General features: G+C 36.3%; 1 protein-coding gene across 3 annotated transcripts in view; it reads left to right on the forward strand.

The window, feature by feature from the left end:
- Positions 1-2,625: 2,625 nt before the first annotated feature.
- LOC148951935 (uncharacterized) overlaps positions 2,626-23,644 on the forward strand; it is a 35,394-nt gene continuing 14,375 nt past the window's right edge. The window contains exon 1 of one of the 3 annotated variants that reach the window (XM_089089417.1): positions 2,626-2,892. The gene's annotated coding sequence lies outside the window, so the exon portion shown is untranslated. Of the gene's footprint in view, positions 2,893-5,178; positions 6,135-23,644 lie in introns of those variants that run through there. The other 2 variants (XM_089089416.1, XR_016141787.1) reach the window with 2 other exon arrangements.

Below are 23,644 nucleotides of genomic sequence, written 5' to 3' on the forward strand. Positions count from 1 at the left end.
TTTTTTGGTTAGGGAGGGGAACAGATGCCTCAAAGTTTGCATTTTATTGACAAAACATTCTAACTCTCACTGAGCCTTCGGATAAATACAGAATAAGTTCTGAGGAAGGGAGAGGGGTGGAAGTAGAAATTAATATAAAATCCCTTTTGATTTCTGGGAACATTTCTTGTCTACGCTGTTATTATGAAAGTAAAGAGTAGCATTAAACCTCAAAATGAGCAGAATTTATTTCGTATAGAAGAGGGGCTGTCCCCTCACGGTCGTAGAAACTTTGAAAGATGGTCGTTCGATTGGAAATTGAGAGTTCTAGTCTTTTTTTTTATAGTCAAAAGTGATTGGAGACCTACCGGCCCCTGTCCTGGGACTGTTTTGATATTTGGTCCTTTTGTTGCCACATAGGACATCTGATTGATATCTTGAGGTATCTATTTTATACTTTCTTTTTCCGTGGGGGAAGTTTCCGCGTCAAGCGAAGACGTCGGTAATTTGAGAAATCACAGACTAAGGACAAGGAAAGGAGGGCTCTAAAGGGGAAAAACCCTTTTTATTTGAAAAATATTGCGTTCTTAGTTTTTATTGTGTTTAATCCTTGTTTTTATTCCGTTCGGGAATAAAACTGCCGAATCGAATTTCATGGAAACTGTCCTAAAAACTAGCTCTTGGATCATTTTCAAATATAAGCTAACCTCCCAATGTTTGTAAAACTAACCAGTGTTTGTTATATTAAATGATCCGTAGCTCCTAGGGTAACTTTAAGACCTCAAAAAAAAGAAAAAAAATGAGAAAAGTTTAAAATAAACAAACTATTTTATTTCCGTTCCAGCGATAGGAATAAAAATAGATCTAAAATTAAAATCACTTAATTTAATTAACTATGAAAGATCCATCCTGCTGCGTCACTACATGACTAGAAAAGGGAAGCTTATAATAGCTTATCTCTTTTTCTAATGTCGCAATTTCCTGTTTAATCTTACTAATATCTTCCTTTAAAAGTATCCTGTCAAACATTTTATTGATTCCGTACATCTTAGCACTGTGTGCGCTCCTTGATTTTTTGTCTAGTAAGGGTGTCTCTTCTTTATTATTCTGGTAGCTATTTGACTTTCTTTTTCGACTCTTTTCCTGTGGAGCTGTAGCCTTCTTCTTTTTTTATTTAGTTGCTAAAGTCCACTTTCACTTTTTGAAGAAAAATCAATTACTTGGTCTTCAATATGGTTTGACGGCAATTTCCTTTTTAGATATGTTCCCTGAGCCATCGTATCTTTGTTTTTGCGTAAACTAACAAATTCATCATCACAGCGATCTTCATTATCTGCTTTTGGTAGCTTTAATTTATCTCCCTTGTCTTCGCAGTTACTAGGATCGTAGACGCTCCATCTAGCAAATCTCGCAAAATCTTCATCATCTTTTGGTGGTTTCAACTCATCTGTACTACCTTCCATGCCATTAAGATCATCCTCGTTGGTTAGCTTTTTTAGTAATTCTTCATCACATTTCGTTGACTTCAATTCAACTCCCCTGCCTTTCACTTGATCAAACATGCTGTTTACAGCTCTAAATAAATCATCATCATCACCTTCCACTTGATCAAACCCACCTTCCACTTGATCCCTTTCCACTTGCCCCTTGAGCTGACCACTTTCTCCTTGAAACACATCACCTAACATGGTGTTTACAGCTCTCAATAAATCATCATCATTACTTTCCTCTTGATCAAACTCACCTTCCACTCGACTACTTTCCACTTGCCACTTGAACTGACCTGTGAATAAATCTTCATCATTACATTCAGCTGGCTTCAATTCCTCTGCACTGTCTCCCAAGATACAAAGATCAATAGCGCTTTGTAATATATCAGAAGACATGGGATTGGAAGTTCCTTTTATTTGCAAAAACTGACTCGACTGTCCTGGCATTTGTGCTTGCATAATTTATTAAGCTAATTTGATTGTTTGTGATGTATCTTGCAACAAATTGATTTTGATACTGTGAACTTTGATAGTGTTGTAGCAGTATTTATAGCCGTTTATATGACGTCACGAAAATGACGTCATGTATGCATAACTTTTAGCCCTTGGATCCGATTTCTTGAGTTTGCTAATGTCAGAAAATGACGTCATCTAAAAACTGTTGCTATTAACTAGGTAACTTACACTAAGAAATAACTTTAGTTTTCTTTTTTGGTCATGCTTTTATTTTGAGTTGTATCGGTCTTTATATTTGTTATAGCTTTATTTACGAAAGAAAGAAAAAGAAATGAAACATTCTAAAGTTTATTTCATTAGAATTATCAAACTCGTCAGTATAGAGCAAGCAGGCAACTCTTTCTTAAAAATATAGTTTATTTTTTTATGAACTATTTCACTTGTAAATTAAAACATATAAAATGATACTACAGCACTACCTGTTAAAAATAAGAACAATTTCCTTTTATTCACATAGAATAATATAATTGGAAAAAAGATCTGTATTTACTTGTAGGCAGGGACGAATCCTCAGCAATTTTATTGGGGGGGGGGCGGTTGAGGGGTCTATATCTGGATCGTTAAGGGGCATGGGAAGTTTCATATTTTTTTTCTTCACATTATTGGGGGGGGGGGGCACTGGTCCCCCTTGCCACCCCCAAACGACCCCCCTGCTTGTAGGCTACTAGGGTACTGTTTTTTTTTAATTATTCCAGGGGAAATAGCCTACTATCTAGTGGCTAAGTTAGAAACAGGTGAAGTCTCAGTTGAAGGGCCATTTACTGTTTTGGAAAGTAAATTTGGCTATTTAGATGGTCTTGTTGAATGACACTTTCAGGCAGGGGCAAATCTCCAGCATTTTTATTGGATGAGGGGCAAGAGAGGTCCGTATCTGGATATTCAATGGTTATGGGATATATAATAATTGGTAAATTTCTACCAAATCATATTATTGAGTTAGGAATAAAGTAGATACACCATTTGATGCCTTTTTTTATGCTGATTACAAATATAATAGGCTAGTCATTTCTATTGGAAATGAATTTCAACCCCCCTCCTATATATGCCAATTCAGGGTTAGGTTAGGTTGTAGAAATATATACCCTGAATTGGCATATATAGGGAGGAGTGGGGCTGAAATTCATTTCTGATAGAAATGATTACTATATTCATAATTGGCATAAAAAAAGGCATCAAGTGGTATAGCCTATTCACTTTATGCGTAAGTCAATAATATGATTTGGTAGAAATTTACCTAGTGTAAGATACCCAGTAGTCAGCCACCTGCCTATTCTTGGACATAAATCTTTTATACTATTTTAATCACTATTTACAATGAGCCATTTGTATGTCCAACTTTAGGCAGAATTGTCACTTGTTAGTAAATTCAAAAATAGGAGACGCTATACAAGTGAAACTATTTGAATTAGTAACCTACTTGTTCAGAAATTCTTCAGAAATTTTTTGATACAAAAATTAAGTTTCTAGGTGGTATAATACAGTAATTAGAGTAGTTTAAATGTCAAAAAGTTTTCAAAGTGATTAAAGTGTCGGACTACTGGGTGTCTTACCCTAATAATTTTTCTGTATTATTGGGGGGGGGGGCAACTGCCCCCCTCCAAAAAAACACCCCTGCTTTCAGGAATGAATCTAGGGCTTAAAATTCATTCTGAAAATGTCTTATCAAACTAATATCTTTACCCAGTTCTTGTCTCAGTAAATATTACCTATACCAGATTCCACTGTTGATGTAGAGACAAGGTGACCACATTGCTTGATGTCTTTTTGCTCTTAATAGGCCGTATAGGCTAATTAGCTTGCTTGCAAATCAAATTTGAAGCCCTTAAGTGAATTCTGAAGTAGGCCTAATATCTAATTCCTTACTTTTTAAAAGCTGGTAAAATTCTACTTCAGCTACTTTTGGCTATCTTGGAAAGGGGTTAGGTTAGGAAAATGAAACTTTCAGGGATGGGTCTACAGGCTATAGCCTAATGGTGTCCAGGGAAGGTATTTTGAAGTACCTACCTCCACTCCTCCCTCTAGAGGGTCCTGAAATTTGCCTACATGGCAGGTCTTTAGGCTACCTATTGAAATTTTGACAAATAAACATTTACCTTAATTTTCAGGTATGAATTTCTTTTTCTATGGCTTTAGTTCTGAAAATGTAATTCCTGAGTAGAATTTTAAGCCATATCAATATTTTTTTTTCAAAATTTAGGAAATGTATTTGCATATCTTTAAAACCTTAAAAATTGGGATTGAGCAAAGTTGTGAAGCTGAAAAAAATTATGTTGCACTTCATTAAAGCAGAACATCTATTTTGCATAGATTCACTTTTATAAACACATCAAATTTTTAAATGTCATCAAAGGTCAGGACCCTTTACAGGGAGAAGAAGCAGAGGTAGGTGCTTCAAAATACCATCCTGGGACATACTTTAGCCTGTAGACCCATCTGTGAAAGTTTTTATTACCAAAAAAAATTTAAAATATTATAAAATGCTTAGCCTACTTAGGCTAATCTATCTTGTTTCAAAATGCAGACTGCTTTACTTTGCCCAATAGCCCCTCCCCCCCCCCCACTCACACTGAGACATACATCATTGTGCAAATACTTATATAGGCCAAATCATTTATCCTCATTATAGTTAGTTTATTATATTTTGATAAAACATGAAAAAAGGCATTGTCATAGAATAAAATCAGATGCACATTTACCCTTTGACTATTTCTATAGTTTTGGAGATTGCTTGGATAAGGGGTAAATTCTTACCTGAATTTTGACAAAAAATGTTTTCTAGATTTTGGGTTTTCAGTTTTTTTTTCATTTGCTCTAGTTTTGGAAATACAGTTCCCATTATTTCAGCAGGATTTCAAGTCATATCCAATTTTTTTTTTAAGTTTAAGAAATGGATAAAAGTTTTTATTTTAAATCTAATAAAGCAGAATTGAGCAAAGATGAGGCTCAAAATACTTTCCTTGTAAAAAATAAATAAATGACAAATGGTTTGGTAAAGGTCACCAAAGGCCACTACACAATAGAAAGAAAAGAGATGGAGGTTGGTGCTTCAAAATACCTTTCTAGAGGCTTGCCAAAGCTCTGGAACCATTTCTGAAAGTTTCATTCACCTTTCTCAACTATTTTCTGAGATAGACAAACTCATCTAGAATTTTAACCAAAAATATATTGTTAAAGAAGCATTATGCCTGTAGGCATAGGCCATAAATCAGGTAAGAAAAACAAATAGCCTACCACTAAATTCTGCATTCAGTGCTCTTTTAAACTATTACAATTGCTGCTATTGTAATGGTGTAACAGCTCCCTTTTCCCTGATAAAGCCAGATATAGCCCTAGGCTGTATGTAAAGGCTTGTGGAGTTTCAGAGGCCCCAATATACAAATATATAGGGGAGCAACCATGTTTTTCAAAATCCACAAGGCAGTTAGTTTTACATTTTTTTTTCTTCAATGAAAATATCAAAAAAACTATTGGTTCAAGTTTAGTAGTTGACGGATTATAAAGGAAATGCACAAATCAAAACAAAAGTACATTCATTATTTTATGTTCTTTCCAAATATCATGGTTGTTTTTCTGATAATGCACCCCCTTTTGTTGTCCCAATTGTCCAAGATATAGCATAAGAATGTCTTTAATTCTTATTACTCAGACAAAACTAGATTTCAGAAAGACTTGAGAATTCAGAAACCTCTTTTAACAGAGAAGCATGATGTATCACACAGAAGCATGATGTATCACAAAAAAAAAAAAAAATGTATATTGTCCGGCACTGGCTCAAAGCATCTTGGTCAGGGGGAGGGGGGTGACACCCCCTCATTTAAACAACTCCTAGATACCAGTATACAAGCCATTAAAATTTATCATACATTAATCCTATATCATTTATACTTATCTACAGAGACAAACAAGAAGCTGAAATAGAATATCTCATGTTTAAATGCGTACCTAAGAACAGCTATATTTGTATTCAACTCTTCTTTAAAGCGGACCACCACTGGACAATTTCGTTTAAGTCAATGGCATTGGTGAGTTCTTTTTCATTTGCCAACAACATGAGGGACTCTAGTCAAGAAACAATAATGGTAATTCCCAGGAAATTCTCAACAAAGCTGAGCTTGCTAAATGTTCTTTCTACAGCAGCAATTACATCAGGTACAAGTTGCAGCCAATTTTCAAAGGCAATCAGTGTGCTTAAGTTGATGTTGCTGGCTATTATCTTTGCCTAGGACATCTCTGAAACAAGAAGCATCTTGGCAAAACTGAAACAGAACTTCAAATTCTACTTAAAAAACAGTAGAATCTGGAGTTCTTTCTTGGTGTGGAAAAAACGTTGTTGCTAGCTCAATATCTTCAACTGAAACCCCATTTTTTTAAGGAAGCAGAAGTAAGGAGTAAAATAGCTATAAATCGACAAGGTAAGCTCTGAGATTATCTCCTGTAATTGTAGTCAACCTTTCAAGCAGGATTCTCAAATTTTGTCTATGGAATGGATACATTGGTATCTCAGCTTGACTGAGCTGGGCTGTCAAAATAAGATGGTCCAAGTCACAAACTATGATGTCTGACCAAATCTGCCTCTGGATTGACTTCTCTCATTCTGGCTAAAGCTTTTGTATTGTCAATGAAATTGTTCATTTCATCCTCCAATATTCTTTCAAAAGCTTCTGTCAAAGTTTCAAGCATCTCAATTGCATTGATAATGTGAATCTCCTCTTCTTCAAGTTTTTTGTTGCTACTTTTATTGTGCACATTGTTTTTCATAAACATGAGGCAAGCAATAAATTTGAAGTTTAGAATCATTTTTAGAAGGCTGCTACCTTGTGCCTTTGTCTTCACATTGGTGTTCTTTGTCTGTTTTGTAAATGGCTGAAACTATTTCTTAAAACAAAGTAACTACTGCTTGTATGGTTTCAGTCCTTACAGTTCACCAAGTCTGTGATAAGTTGTGGAGATTAAGGCTGTTTTCAATCAAAGATAGTTTTTCTTTAAGGGTGGCGAAGTGCTTTGTAGCTGAAGAGAAGAACACATATTTGTTGTCAAGGATGTTGAAAAGCTCAAGTATAAAACAAAGTGAATTGTAACTATGTTTATTCACAGTGTTTAGCCTAGGGGCCTGGCAGTGAATATAAGGCACGTGGCAATCAAGATGTTTAGATATTTTCTGCTGGGCTCCATTAAATTGACTAGACATCAAACTTACATAGTCATAAGACTGCGAAGCTAGTTTATCCAGAAGAATTCCTCTCCTTGACTATGTTCCTATTATTCTTTCTGCCATACCCTGCCAATTTTTTCATTAGTCTTGCTAACATCATAGTTTCCTTCAAGGTGTCTCTTCTGAGTTGATATTGTAGATTATGACCCCAAGGTTATCAGAATGTGATGCATTGGGTATTGTATCTGTTATCAAAGAATAAAGTTCTGAACCCTAGACTTAGCTGAGGATCTTCTCCCTAATTTCTGCTGAAAGAAAGTCAATGAAATCGTTCTGGGGAATTATTTGTAAGTAAGTAAATTTGTATGGTCTATATTGGGTATCAAGAGCTGCCACATATCTTGCTAGAAGTTGAACAGTTTGAAAAAAGTTGTGTTTTATTTTTCAATTCTCCTAAAGCAAATACTTATCTTGTTAAGGTCCTTGCAATGTCCAACAAATTTTCACAATTTTTCTGTTTGTCTCTTCACCTTTTGTTTGCTGCAAAACCTTAGTTTGAAGGCTTTTTTCAAGTAGGAAATCCATATAATTACTGTTACTGACAAAAATGACAAAAACAGGACATAGCTGCTTTGTGTAGCCCAACGAAAAAATGACTTGCTTGTTTTTTGCAACTCAGAGGTGTGTGTGACTTGGAGGAAAAATGACCTGCTAGTTTTCCTTTTTTTTGCCTTTACTTTACTCTTAATTTTGTGATATTTCTGCAGACCGTCTTCCACCTAAGCTTTTCTGGATTGGTTGCTCCTGAAACCACTAGAGAAAAGAAAACACACAAAGGAGAAGGCAGTATCTTTCTCAATATTGTATTCTAAGAACTGGTAATCCTTATACCATCCTGAAAGAAATCGCCACTGTTTCCTTTTTTATATTGAAGGATGAACTGGGAATACACTCAGCTTTGGCTGAATAGGACCACATGAAATAAGGTACTTCCTTTGGTTTTGCTAGAGATTAGCTTCCTTATTCCTGGACCCTTGTGAGCTATAATATAAAAATTGTCACTGTGACTTTTGAAAAGAACTCCACTTCTTGTTGAAATATTAAGAAGTTCTTCAGTGCAATCGACTGCTAACTCTTTACACAGTTCAAACACAGAAGATGATGTGGATCGTATTTTCACCATGATATGTCTTGCATTCTACATACAATTTTATTGGGCAGTCTTAACATTATCATTGGAATCAGTAACTATTGTTATAATGTATTCCAGCTTGGTAACACATGTAACAATATCTTGTTGGGTCTTTGATTTGAAGTGTCTTGCCCTATATTTGACTTCTTCTCATCATCTTTTCAATTGATGATGTGATATCAAAAAATACTGTAAAGAGCCATAGGCATACATTTGGAGTAATTTCTTATCTAATTTCTGTTCCTTGGAACTTTTAATGTTGCTCATAAATTTTGTCCCAGGCAAAAACTTACCTCCCAACTTGAATGAGCTATCCCAGCGTCTTCAAAAAGAGCTGTTGTCCTGGGGAAAAAAAATTCTGGGTACACAGACAAATCTTGCTTCCCCTGCTCAAGCATTGTATTTGTCTCTACCTCATATTGTAATTGAGTTTTTTTTTTCACTGTCCTGTATACTCTTATTTTGAAAGAGTCTCGTGGAGCTCCTTTTCTTTGAATTTTAATCGCTTTTCCATTGTGTACAGTAATTTCTTGCCTTCTTTTCCACTTGTTGTGAAAGTTTGACCAACACTCCATACATATAACCCTGTCTGTTGCTTTTGGTTTTTTCATATTATCTTGTCAAGCTTCAGTTGAATTTTTCCAAACTACTGAACCACCACACAAAGGCAAAGGCACATTTTTAAGGCAAGTTGCAAGGCTATCCATTCAAGATTGTTTTATATTGAACGACTCTTTTTAAATCCTAAATTATAAAAAAAATTAATTAAACAATAAAATAAAACGACCCTGTTCTATTAACATGTAAACTTGGTTTTTGGTATCTACAAATGAAGGTAAGAAGTGCTAAAATCAACCATTTCTCTATTCAGAATTCTGAAAATTCCAAAGTCTTTTCAGGAGAAGGAAAATGCAACAGACTATCTCTGACTGAATTGAACATCTAGAAACCGGACGAGGCCAAAATAAACGACTTAAATGACTTCATAAAAAGTAGCGGCTAGTTCTTAATGACCAGACAAAAACAAATCATAATCAAGCATAAGCAGGTTTTTGAGGCACAAGCTGCTACCAGTCCTGTCCCTTTAATCCTGGTTTAATTTAAACAAATCTATTTAAAAATAAAATTTAAAAATTACATGATAAAGTAAAAAGACTGTATTCTGTTTACTTGCGAATTCAGCTTTTGGTATCAAACAGTTTGTGGTAATGAACTGTAAGTAAGGAGTCACCCAGCTCAATAGTAACCGAAACTTTAAAAAACGGAACTTCGATACCAATAGATACATCAAAAGATTCATATTTTTAAGCTTATTTCAAATATATAAGTTTCATCAAGTTTAATCATACCCATCAAAAGTTACGCGCCTGAGAAAATTTCCCTTAGTTTTCGAAAAAAGGAGGAAACAACCCCTAAAAGTCATGGAACTTTAACGAAAAACTTAGCATCAGATTTAGCGTATCAGAGAACCCTACTATAGAAGTTTCAAGCTCCTATATGCAAAAATGTAGAATTTTGTATTTTTGCCAGAAGAAAGATCACAGATGCGTGTTTATTCTTTTTTTTTTTTCTCCAGCGGTGATCGTATCAATCCAGTAGTCCCAGAATATCGTGAGAGAGCTCATTCGAACGGAGATTGAAAGTTCTAGTGCCCTTTTTAACTTACCAAAAAAAATTGGAGGGCAACTGGGCCCCCTCCCACGCTCATTTTTTCCCCAAAGTCACCCAATCAAAATTTTGCGATAGCCATTTTGTTCAGGATAGTCGAAAATCTAATTAATATGTCTTTGAAGGTGACTTAATCCCCCACAATTGCCAGGGGAAGGGCTGTAAATTATAAACTTTGCCCATTGTTTACATATAAAATTAGTTATTGGGAAGTTTACAGGCGTTTTCAGGAGGAATTTTTTATGGTTGGGGTGGGGTCGGAGTAGGGGTTACGGGGGAGAATCCTGTCCATGGAGAATGTTTCCTTGGGGGAAGGGACATTTCTGTAAGGGGGCGCCAGATTTCCAAGCATTATTTTAAAAACAAATCAGAAATTAGATAAAAAAACAAGTTTTTTTCAACTGAAAGTAATAAGCAATATTTAAACTTAAAACGAACAGAAGTTCTTATGTATTTGAGGGAGATCGCTCCTTAGTCAGTAACTCGCTCTTCACACTAAAGTTTTTTTATCACTTTAAAATTAGATATCTATTCTATCTATCTATCTATCTATCTATTCGCTATCAGAAATAGCGAAAATTGTGGACAGTAGCATAAAAAGGTCTCTAGGTGGTCTTGATGACACAATAAAGAACCTGGATGTGAAAATCAAAGAAGCGGTTAAAGACTCCTTTTTGAGCTTGAAAGATGAACTGAAAGCTGAAATAGACACTAAGTTCACCGGCCTTGAAGATAGAGTACGCTCCCTGGAGCAGCACTCGGGAGCTGCCACAGACCAAAAAGTGTTGAAAGACATTGTGACTGCTGAAACAACTGCTCTAAAGGAAGCCCTAAAAGAACAATTTGAAAGCAGGGTGAAGGTGCTAATCTTCAAAGACCGCGATAGACAGAAGAGAAAATTGAATATAGTAGTCTTTGGAGTTACTACTCAAACTGATGATGCCCAGTTTGTCCGCAAGCACCTAGCTAACGAATACGGCTTACCTGGTATCCTTATTTCAAATATCCGCCGCCTAGTGAATCCCACTGTTTTCATAACCCAAAATCCACTACGCCAACCCCCAATCATGTTCACTGTTCCCAACTTCAAGATCAAGAAGCTAATTCTCCAGAAATCTTTTGAGATAAAAGGGGCAGTTCAGTTCAGAAATGATGTATCAAAAACAGACTCTGACAAAAGGCAGAAGTTATATGAAGAACTATACAGAAGGCGGGCAGGTGGTGAATCAAATATTGTGATTAAAGGCAACAAGATTGTCCCAAAAAACTTCCAGCAGCCTCCAGCTACGCTGGGGTCACAGGTGATGGAGATCTAGGAGTTGATGCCTGCAAAACAATGTAAATAGTACCGTACATAGAAACTTTAGTGTGAGTGATTCAAGCGCAAGCCCCACATTTGAGATCAATAATGATGAATCGTTTGCAAGTGCATTATCAAGTATTCATAGCGGAGAACCTTTGGACAGTTCCACTTTCAAATCTTGTGAGTCGGAATTTAGAGATATTGGTGATGCCCATATTGAAAATGACGATGGAATATTAATGCTTTACAGTAACGTGGATTGCATCACCACAAAAATGGACGAAATAAAAGCTGTAGTTTCGGCAAGACCTGAAGTGAGTGTGTTTGCCTTCACTGAAGTTAAACCAAAGTATTCTTCAGTGCCACTGACTGATGTACAAATCCAGATTACCGGATTCAGAATAATCTCAAATCTGTCAAAACCAGAAGGAAGAGGAATTGTCCTGTACGTCAAATCATCACTGAAGGTAGGAGACCTTAATCTTGGTTCTCAGTATGAGCCGTGGGTGGAGCAGATCTGGATAAAAATTGAGCTAAAGGGTCACCCCTTAATTATAGGGTGTATTTATAGAAGCTCAAGCTCTCCCTGCCAGAAAAGTTCTCACCTTGTAATTACAAATTCTATAAGTTCGGTGATGAGTCGTCCTTGCCATAATATTGTAATTGTTGGAGACTTCAACCTGCCTCAGATCCAATGGATTAGTGTTTATGCTGCCACAGGAGATAACAATGACCAGATTGGCACACTCCTTGAATGCCTGCAAGAACATTCATTGTACCAGACAATCAATTTCCCGACTAGGTACAGAGAGGGCCAGAACCCATCTCTCTTAGATCTCCTATTTGTCAAAGATGAGGAGGCCATCCAAAGTATAGACTCAGAGCCAACTTTTGGCGCAAGCGACCATATAGCCATAACTTGTCAACTAAAGTTGTACCCGCAGACAAATAATTTTAGAAAACATGTGTTTACAAATTACAACAAGGTCAGGCAAGATTTGGCTAACCAAGATTGATCTTTTGTCTAAAAGAATAATGTACAGGGAGCTTGGCTTGAGATGAAAAGGGTCCTCAGTGAGACAATTGCAAAACACATAACAACCACTTGCAAATAAAGACCAAGAACACTCCCTTTCATCACACGAGAAATCAAACTAGCAGTTCGGAAGAAGAAGAAGTTCTGGAGAAGGTACAAGGACGTCCCAACGCAGCCTAATCATGACAAATTCAAACAAATACGAAACAAAGTCCGCTACCTTACAAGAGAAGTTACTAGCAAGTATGATGAGTCTTTAGCTTCAGCATCGAAAACAAATCTGAAGAAATTTTGGAAGTATGCCTCCACTCAAAAGCCCGGAAGACATTTAGTAACCAAACTCTCAGTTAATGGGAATACCATAATCAACCCTGGAAATATAGCTGAAGCTCTGAACCAGCAGTTCAAGTCAGTTTTTACACCTCCAGATAATGACCTCTTGCCACAAATTACGGAATATGATATTCAGAAACCGATCCAAATTATTACTATCAGCACTTTGGATGTTGAATCACAGCTCAAAAGATTGAACCCAAATAAGCCAGTTGGCCCTGATTGAGTACATCCTCAAACTTTGAAAGAGGCTCATACGGAGCGTGCCCTCTCCTTAGTTAAACTGTTTCGGAAGTCTCGTGACATAAAACAAGTCTCTCAAGATTGGAGAAATGCAAATATTACACCTGTTCACAAGGCTGGAAGTAGGAACTGTGCTGCCAATTACCGACCAATTAGCATCACCTCGACAGTCAGTAAAATTCTCGAAGGAATTGCAAACACCGCTGTTATGAAACACCTGATTGACAATAAACTACTTACCAATAGCCAACATGGATTCAGATCTGGACGCTCGGTCGGGACAAATCTTATTGACGCATATGAATGTGTCACCGAACTGCTGGACCAGGATATCCCTGTTGATATGATTTTATTAGACTTTGCAAAAGCTTTTGACAAAGTTTGCCATCGTCGTTTGAAGGCTAAACTTTTAGCTACCGGGATACATGTGGAGGCTGTTGAATGGGTGATGCAGTTCATCTCAGGAAGAAAGCAGAGAGTTAGAGTGTTTGGGGATAATGGGCAAGAGTTTTTCTCAGAAGTTGCTGGAGTTGATAGTGGCGTGCCCCAGGGAACGATCTTGGGCCCAACACTTTTCAATATTTATATTAATGATGCTCCACGGGCTGTAAGGAATAAGATGAGCTTCTATGCTGATGATGCAAAGCTTATTGGGCCCTCGGAGTTGTCAGCGACTAGAGCCACCATACAGGAAGACCTGGATGCACTTTCCCTTTGGGCCTGCCAATGGAAGCTTGAGTTTAACATCCAGAAGTGCAAGGTGGTATATTTCGGGAAAAAGAACGAGAAGTGGCAGTACCATATGAGTGGGGGGGGATGGCTCTAGACGATTGATTGGGTTCTTAGTAGCTGAAAGAGATTTGGGAATAGCCGTTGATGAAAAATTATAATTCAACAAACACACACAAACAGCGGTTGCCAAAGCATCTCAGACCCTCAGAATAATTAAGCGTACAGTGTGTAGCAGATCATCTAAAGTCATGACAAAGCTGCACAAGGGTCTTGTACGACCATTGCTGGAGTTTGGGATGTGTGTTGCCACGCCTCTGAATAAGAGTGACCAACAGAAAATAGAATCTGTTCAAAGGCGCACAACCAAAGCTATTGATGGATGCAAGAACCTTGACTATCCATCCCACCTGAACAAATACAGCTCCCAACACTCGTCTACAGACGGCGGAGGGGCGATTTCATTATGGCTTACAAGCTACTGAATGTTGATTCCTCGTCTCACAGTTCTTTACAAGTTGACGAATCATTCAGGACCAGAGGGCATAGTAAGAAGCTGCTCAGGAAGAGAGCTCACAGCAGACTCCGCAACCACTACTTCTCGAATAGAGTGGTGGGCCCCTGGAACAGTCTTCCCAATGCAGCTGTCACCGCTCCCTCTGTCAATGCATTCAAGATTGCCATTGATAAGAATTGGTCCACCAAACCATGGAAAACAGAGTGGGACGCCGCCGAACCAGTGACTCCCCATCGTCACTGGCCAGCGACTCTACAGGATCTTTCCTTATTTCGCTGGACAATGCGATTTAAGGTAATTTAAGGTAATTCTAATTAACCGGCCTTTGTGATTCAGGGGTTTGTAATTTGAACAAAATTCAAAGTTTAGCGTAAAGAGCGAGGTATTGACTAGGGGATGAACTCCCTAATATACGTAATAAAAACATACGAATATAGAAATTCGTTACGTAAATTAATTCGTAAGTTACGTCAGAACAAAATTTTGAGAAAGCCATTTAGACAAAAAAAGAAAATTAATATGCGAATTTCATTTTAATTATTCATATACGGTGAGCCAAAATCAAAGCTGCATTAATTCAAAAATGTTCAGAAAAAAAACAATTTTTTTCAACTGAAAGTAAGGAGCGACATTAAAACTTAAAACTAACAGAAATTTTTCCGTATATGAAAGGGGCTGTCCCCTCCTCAACGCCTCGCTGTTTACGCTAAAGTTTGATTCTGTCTCACAACTTTATTTTTTAAAACAATAAACTTTAGCGTAAAGAGCAAGGCGTTGAGGAGGGGACAGCCCCTTTCATATACGGAATAATTTAGGTTCGTTTTAAGTTTTAATGTCGCTCCTTACTTTCTGTTGAAAAAAACGTTTTTTTTTATTTAATCTATGACTAAAGCCAACTTTTCTCAAAATCAACTATTCTTTACTGTGAAGTTTGAAAATGCAAAAGTCTTTCCAGGAAAAGGAAATGCAACATAGACTGTTTCATAATGGGACACCTGGGACCTCAATATCTTCAAAATAAACGACTTGTAAAACTTTGCAAAAACCAGGGGGGTCGATTCACCCCCCTTCGAGCCACCCCTGATATTATCTGGACTATATATAGGACCATCAAGAGGGGAGGGTGTTGCGCATTGTCAGAAAAGTGACCACAATGTTTGAAAAGAACATAATATAAGGAGTCTAATGTTTCTACTTTCATTTTTTTGTTTTCTTTAGAAGTGGTACACCACTAGCCTGATACCAAGATAATTTTCACTGAAGATTTTATTTCAAAATAAAAGTGGGGGGGCTCAAGCTGATTCTGTTCATTTTTTAAATTGGATTTATTTGGCATTGTAAGCCAACTGCTGATGAACAATAAGGGCAGTAAGACCATTCTGAAACCAGCTGAAAGAAACCATGATAATTCAAAAACCACTTTAAAAGAATCATAAATAGACTTACTTGCTTATCTTATATCTAAGCAGGGGCTTAGCTCCAGCATTTATATTTGAGGGCAAGAGGGGTCTCCATCTGGATAGTCAAGGGTCATGGGCTACATAATAATTTTTTCTCCAAATCATTGCGAGGGGGCAGCCCCCCCCCCCCCGAAACGTCGCCACTCTATCTAAGATACATTACTTCACTTTAACCACTCCCCTCCCCGAAGTGAATGAATATATAGCTTGCTTTATATATTCCTAATATATTTTACAATTGCAATACTCGTTTTTTATTGCTGCTTAATTAGTATCTACTGCTGTAAAACTTGGTATTTTTCATTCACATTGTAAAATCTAATAGTAATTGGTCTATTACAAGTTGAATGGTTATTACAAGTTATTGTAATAACCGTATACATGGTTATTGGTAATTTACAAGTTGAATGGTTAGCTTCATGACAGTGAATGAATGAAATTATTTTGTACCTGCAAATACAACAAAGCAAATTCAGAGTTCAATAAAAAAGAAGAAAAATAAAAATAAACAAGACAGAAATAAAATAGAAAATAACCACAAAAATACACAATGAACATCATCCCTTTTAAGAAGGCTAAATGTAGCCTTAGAGTAAGATACCCAGAATTCAGTCCACTAATCACCATCTTATTGGTTCAATTGGAATAAAATGTATTGTGCAGGTTAGAAATCAAATTTTTTCACTTTTAGAATTGTAGATTTTCTCAATAAATGTGTCTAGTTTAAACTTTTAGCCATATACAATTCTACCTAGGGCTGTTTTAAAAGCATCAACAGTCAGTAGTAGAGTCTAATCACAAATGTAATTTTTTTAAGCTAAGCCAAATTAAAAAACAACAACATACTGCTTAATCTTGGACACATAATATTAAAGTTAGAACTGAACATCTCAAATCACAGACAAATAAGGCCGTACCCTGAATTTCGTTTTCGGGGGGGGGGGGGTACAAAAAAACAAAAAAACACATAAAAACTTGTTTATATCCTTTTTGTTGCGTTTTTACGAGTCAGACATACATTTCGGGGGGAGGGGGTTCAAAACCCCTACCCCCTGGGTTCGGCCTTGCAGACAAACTCAGTAATTGACATATTTAACCAAAGACAAGTGTTGAGAAAAAGATTAGTTGTATCTAAATAGACTAAGCTATAATGGGAAATTGCTTGAGCCTAGACATTGAAAAAATAAGGTTGTGTAGATTTTAGTCAACCAATCCCACCTAGTCTCTTCCCAACTACCACCCAATCCAAATTATTTCATCATGGTCCAAGATTAACAAGGCCATGTCTAAGGGGGCGGGGGGGGGGGGGGTATTGGGCTTGACCCTGCTTACCCCTGGAATTTTTGTTATACATGTAACAAAATAAGAAAAATACGTATAAACAATTTTTTGATATATCTTGTAAAGTTTTCTTTGTCTGGAATAGTCTGCGATCTTGAATTCAATGGTACCATTAATTTGGTAGGTGTCTGGATGTTTCCCTCCTGCTGATTAATGAACCCTCCCCCCCCCCCCTGTGAAGACAATTTCCCCCTCTCACTTATAAAATTCTTTCCCCCTATGAACTTGAGCAGCCAAAGGGAAAGTAATAAGGGTGACCACAGAAAATTTTCCTGGGAGGGCCAGACACCAGAATAGCAAGCTTGGATGGGGGGGGGGCACAAGAATATATTTTAGGATATATTTTCTTAGGAGTAAGTTTATTTCTAAATGCATTTAGAAAAAAAATAATTCTCAAGTAAAAAAAATAAACTAAATTTGCATGCAAAACTCAAGACACCCTAGAGTAAAAGAAAATCAGACTCAAACCAAATTTATTAAAAAATTTATTGTTAGCCAAGATTACTAGTTTTTATGCAATATCCTAAGCGTTAGAATAGGCTACTGAAGAAATAGAGAAATCATAGGCAGCGCAATAGCGCTGCCGAGGTTTCAAGCTCATATCTGCAAAAATGTCTATTTGTATAATGTCTATTTGTATCATACATTTTTTGGGTGGGGAGGGAAGGGAAGGATGAATTTTCTGCTGGAAGGATTTTTTACGGGGAGAGTTTTCCTTAGAGAGGGAGGTTTCAAGCGGGTGACCTTTTCAGGGGAAATTTTATACTGGGTGAATTTGCCAGAACTCCTATACGAAATTTCTTTATACGTGTTGCTTTCTCTTTACCGATTCAATTTTACGCGTGGAGGGGTTAAAGATAATTTTCCGGGGTAAATTTTTTCCAGGATTGAATTGTCTGGAGGATATTTCGGTGTGGAGGGATTTTTCCAGGGAGGTGGAGCCAGACATCCTGGCGTTATTTAAAAAACGATCAGAAATTAAATTTGAAAAAAAAAATAAGTTTTTCAACTGAAATTATGGAGCAACATGAAGACTTAAAGCAAACAGAAGTTATTACTTATATGAGGGAGGTTGCTATCTCTTCAACACCTCGCTCTTTAAGCTAGAGTTTAAATTTTGTCCCAATTCTTTAAAAATGACTCCTGAAACACAAGGGTCATTTAATTTGAACAATGAGTAACGTTTTTTAAAGTGTCGAAAAACTATACCGTGAAGAGCGAGGCTTTGAGGAGGTGGCAACCTCCATCATATACGTAATAATTTCTGTTCGTTTTAAGTTTTAATATTACTCCTTACTGTCAGTTGAAAGAAAACTTGTGTTTTTTATTTAATGAAGCTTAGAGACAAACATTTTTCTAAAGACAATGGAAAAAGTATGTCAATTAAAATAAAAGTAAATAAAAATGAAAAAAGTAATTAATTACAAAAAAAACAAAAAACAATAGCCTACTTACAAAAACTAAGATATAAACTCCTAGCATTCAGTTGTGTTGAGCAATGCTGAAGCATTGGATGGATATTTTTTAACAATATCGACAATTTTTAACTTTGTTATCAAACACCAAAATATTTAATGCCTTTACACTCAGTGTTTATAAACAAGCAATGCATTATCAATGTAGTTTGTTCAAAGTAAAACATTGAAACTAAGAATAAGAAAATCAAATAAATTTTTTTAATTCAATATTTTTAATTTAATTTTGAATACAAAAAAATAATATATTTGACACCTTTATACCTCATAACTGTACAAAAATAAATCTTTTTCGAAGTGACAACAAGATAAAAACAATCACTTCTAGAAAACAAAAATGATAATAAAACGCAAAAAACGTATCCGTTCAGGGGGAAAATTCAGAAATTCTCAGCATTCCGTCCAGGGGAAACGTTTCTGTTTATGTTGGCTTCATATATCAGCTGATGGGTGCTCTTGCAGTGGAAGCAAAAAATGACGGCATATTTTTACCGAAGTTGCCCCTTATTAAGTTGTTTTCCTTGTGTTTTCTATAATTATATTAACTTGCTTTTGTACTAATAACTGCACTAATTACTAATAAACAGATGCATATTCAGGATCATCATAAAAAGCTGATTCTTTGATTTAATGTTTGCAAAAGTTAGGCTCTTATACTTTCGATATTGACAAGGATCGTTATTTACTTACCATTCATTACTATGAAGAATTTGATTTGTTTTGTTGCTCCGACCAAATCATATCGAAAAAATGTCTGTGGAAAACTGGAAAGGGGTCACTCGGTCACAAATTAGAACTTACATCTTCCTTATCAAGGGTCAAAATTTATTGACAGGCAGCCAGCATTGGGGCAACACACATTTTTTCAATGCTTTTCCCCTATTCTGCTCTCTTTTCTTTGGCTTCCTTATAATTAATTTATAGTTCCAAATTTCCGTTGGGGGGTGGGGCCTGCCCCCCCCCCCGCGGCTCCCTCTGCCGGCACCCATGCTTCCAAGGGGATATATTAGGCTCTGATTTTATTCTTGGGAGTTTCATTTATCTTCCCTCAATCAACAAATTTTCAAGATCTCAACAGCTCCTTAAGTAGGGTTTTGCCAAGATCTTCACATTCTCAAGGGCTCATACTCAAAACTCCCCCTGCCTACATAGATACCACGTTTTGATTTTATAATGGCCATGTAAAATGCACCTCTTTCATAACATGACAATTCTCCCCCTCTAACAGAAGTCCCTTGTATCTTAGGACATTTGTAAAAAAAACAACAACAAAATTGTGCAATAAAAACTAAATTTAAACTCACAATTCTGCTTTCAAATTGACCTTGACCAAAATTCAACTGAATAAAATGAATACATTCAAATAAAATTGTTTATCACAAGGGAATCTTATCAAATTGTTCGTTATAATGAACTGCAAGTAAGTGGTGATTAGGGCCATTATTCACCAAGACTAAAAACAGAATTTTGATGACAATTGACACATCAATAGAAATGACTTTTTATTCTAAATACATAAGATTTATTCAGTGTATTGTTACCTACCAAAAGCTACAAATCTGAGAAAAGTTGCCTGATTTTTGAAAAAAGAGCAAAACACCCCCCAAAAAGCAAGTTATCTTAGTGAAAATCGCATTCCTTGATTCATCATACCAGAGAACCCCTACCATTGAGGTTTCAAGCTCTAATCTACAACACGCGGAATTTTATTTTCTTTTTTTTAGAAAAAAAAATTGTGGGTGCATGTTTATATTTTTTTTTATTCCGGTTTTAGGGAAAGTGTAAAAATTGAAAAATGTGTGAAAACGGAAAAAGATGAGGAAAACTGTGCCCAAAATATAATTTTATGTGAATTCCATTGTGACATTCTGTTAGAATGCTTGACCCACTTATGTTAAATGGCATACAATTTTTCTTTGTGACATACAACATTATGTTTCCTAATTTTTTTTCCCTCAGAGATATCTTCTATGTTTAGTGTGGGATGAGGCTAGATGTTGACGACACTTTACTCAAGAAGATATTTATCTAATTGGTAGACTTGTTTTGCTTTATAGATTGTTCTCCCTTTTTCTGTTTTTAATTTTGAACAATTCAACATTTTTATTTATTTTTCAATGTTATACTTACAAAGAACAATGTTTTCTATACATTTGGTTTTTCAATTAAGTGCAAATGACGTAATGGCTGTTAAAGGCTTATGGATGGGGGGGGGGCTCTTAGTGGCCAAGCTCTAAATAAAATACTATGAAGGCTTATGGCTCTTCACTACTCGTGAAACTAGAGCTTTGCCTTTGATACTTGAGACTGTTGAAGTTGAATGGAGTAAAAGTAATAGATCAGAGATGAGTGAATTCAACCTTGAAAGGATTCAAATCTGAAACAAAAGAACGGTTGTTTAGACAGCAATTCATATACTTCTTTTTTAATGTTAGAAACCTTTGGAGTCCGTTCCGGTCTCCTTTTGGCTTTATGATGATATTTTACTGAATGTTTGGGATCAATGTATAATATTAACCTGTATACACTCTTCTATGCAACTTCGGAACCTCTTGTGAAATTTATGACGCTTCTATACGGCAATCTTTAAGAATGAACTGGGAGGTATGAGAGCAGCAACTCCTCAGTGTTGGGTTGGAGGTTCGCATTTCTGAAGACATTCTTTATATGTAGGCCTACTATTTATTTTTATTTTTTATGGATGGATTTACATCCATTTGAATGATTTGAGTGGTCATTCAAAGAGGAACATTCTTGCTTCTCAAAGAGGAGGAACAACTTGTTTAAAGTTCTTGGGCCACTTTGCTTGCCATTTTGTTCTGTATATTTTCTAATTTGGTAATATTCGTCTTACTACATATCCCTTAGGTTTCGATGGCACGAATTCTCTCGGGTACCCCTCTAACCTACTGTATTTCAAAAAATAAGCTTTGCAAAAAAAGTGGTTCTATCCCAAGTTCTGGGACTATAATCAAAGAAAGGTTGAGTTAGCTAGGACACGGTCCGCGGACGAAGAATGACAGATTGCCAAAGATTGTGCTTTGGACCAACCATCTAGGGCCAAACCAAAAGTACGTCATCTCCCAATTGGGTGAGAAGAGGTCATAAGAAAGGATTTAAAGGAAATTGAAACTACTTAGGAGGGTGTAAACAAGGAAGCTTAGGATTAGATTGTATTTGAGGACGAGTTTGAGCCACTGTGTTGGCCCCAGGTGGCTAGGTGCTGCTGTGAGTCGTTAATAGTAGTGGTATCAGAAAGGATACACCTCTGTAAAGGTCAAGCAAGATTAGTTGAGAATCAGCCCTCTGATCCAGGTGTACTCCTAATAACTTATGTGCTTCAGTGTACTGATTTCTGTATCGTTGAGGATTTTGTGCAATTTACATACTCTAGGCCTTGCTCCAAGTAGCATGGATACCTTTTTTTGTGAATGAGTGGCAAAACTTGAGCAATGTCTTTGTCAGTCTTTAAGGTAGTTTCTACTGTTGTAAAACAGTAGAAACCTTTGCATTATTAGTTTTGTAATTGCCGGTAATTCTATTCATGAACAAATGATATTTCATTTGAAGGGATGTTGAGGTCATTTTGATAAGTACTCTTTCCAGGTTGAGCACTCGCCTTGAAAACCGTTTTGTTCACTACCGCTTTGGCTTCCTCAGAGCAATGAATGTTTCTTGGCTCATATGTATCTGGAAGCAGTTCCTCTTTTTATTGAACTCTTCTGTTTTGTATTCTCTGGCTGTCCAAATTTGGTAGGCATCCCTGAAGAAAGGAGTGGGTTAGAGGGGCCATTTGATTGCCCCTCTGTCCAGTGGACATTGTCCATCACGCGTCAACCCAAAATCAATCCAATCTTTCATCCCTTAATTCTATGACTAGCCTATCTACCTTTGTTCTGCCCTAGGAATGACACATGGATGGATGATAGATAGACTTATCTATCAACAAATGAAATGACATCATTTTTATACAATCCTAAAAAGGGCTTATCCCAGATTTGCCTCTCAATTTCTCGGACTATCTGTCTTGACTTTTTCTACAATCACCACCTACCATTCTTGTGGCTACCAATTCTGGCCTTCTGCTACCTCAAATTAGAACCATAATTAAATTCAAGTTGTCTTAACCATAGTTAAGACAACTTAACCATAAAGAACTTAACCATAGTTAAGATCAAATTCAATAGTTAAATTCATTCAATAAAATTGCTACCCCTCGTCTGAGGAAGAGGGTGAAATCCCCTCTCTCGATTAACATGGCCTTGGAACAGGTTAATTTTTCATTTTCCTAATGTTAGGCTATTGCTTAAATTTCATCAGAAAAATCATACGACTTTTTTTAGACTTTTTGTTGGATTTTTTTTCGCCCAAATCTTGAAACCCTTATTTCATCACGCTCTATTTGAATGTGAAATTTCGTCCAATTTCGGCTATTTTTTTTAGTGGAAGAACACTTCATTTTCAGTTCTGTATCCCAGTAAAAATAGTCAATATTAGCATTGAAAGATATTCTAGTACTATAGTTTGTAATCAAAAGGCAATAAAAACGATGTAAAGTAAATTCACCTTCAATTTTTTACGGGATTAATTTTGCTTATAAACCTCAGCTTTTCTGAACGAAAAATGGAAAATGTATATATACGTCCAGTCATTCTTGCAAAAGTGGGTAGGATAGACACCCATCCTTCTGTCTAAAATTTCGGCTGTATATACTTCCGCATCTAGCAAACGATTAAAATTGCAATTAAACAACTAAATTTGGGCTCTAAAATTTGTTTGATAAGCTAATTGATTGTGTCAAGTGAATTACTGTCTGTATCGCCTATCGACGTTATTTTGCGTAATTTGTGGCGGAGTGGACCCAAGTGTATCGAGGCCCAAGCTTTAAAGGCCCATTGTCTATTGACGTTAGTACTACAATGATAAATAATTTCTAAGACCACTCTAGCTATTCTTGACAAAATGGAAAAAACTATCGAAGAAGAAAAAACGAGGATAATTCCAGCCAGTGAAAAAAGGAAGGATGAATGTGCAGACATTTCCGTCGAGAAAGCTTCGCTCGACCGTCCTCAGTGCACAAAAGTAAATAAACAGTAAAAAAAAATATACCAATGAAAGTCCTAAGGACAAATTGAAACAAAGCAAACCTCGAAAACAAACACTAAATTAAAAAATGCCCTCGCCAAACAACGGTAAAAGAGCAACTCAAA

This window comes from Artemia sp. Qi Xiang Cuo, chromosome 5 (assembly GCF_049724085.1).
Source record: "Artemia sp. Qi Xiang Cuo chromosome 5, ASM4972408v1, whole genome shotgun sequence".
Lineage (NCBI taxonomy): Eukaryota > Metazoa > Arthropoda > Branchiopoda > Anostraca > Artemiidae > Artemia > Artemia sp. Qi Xiang Cuo.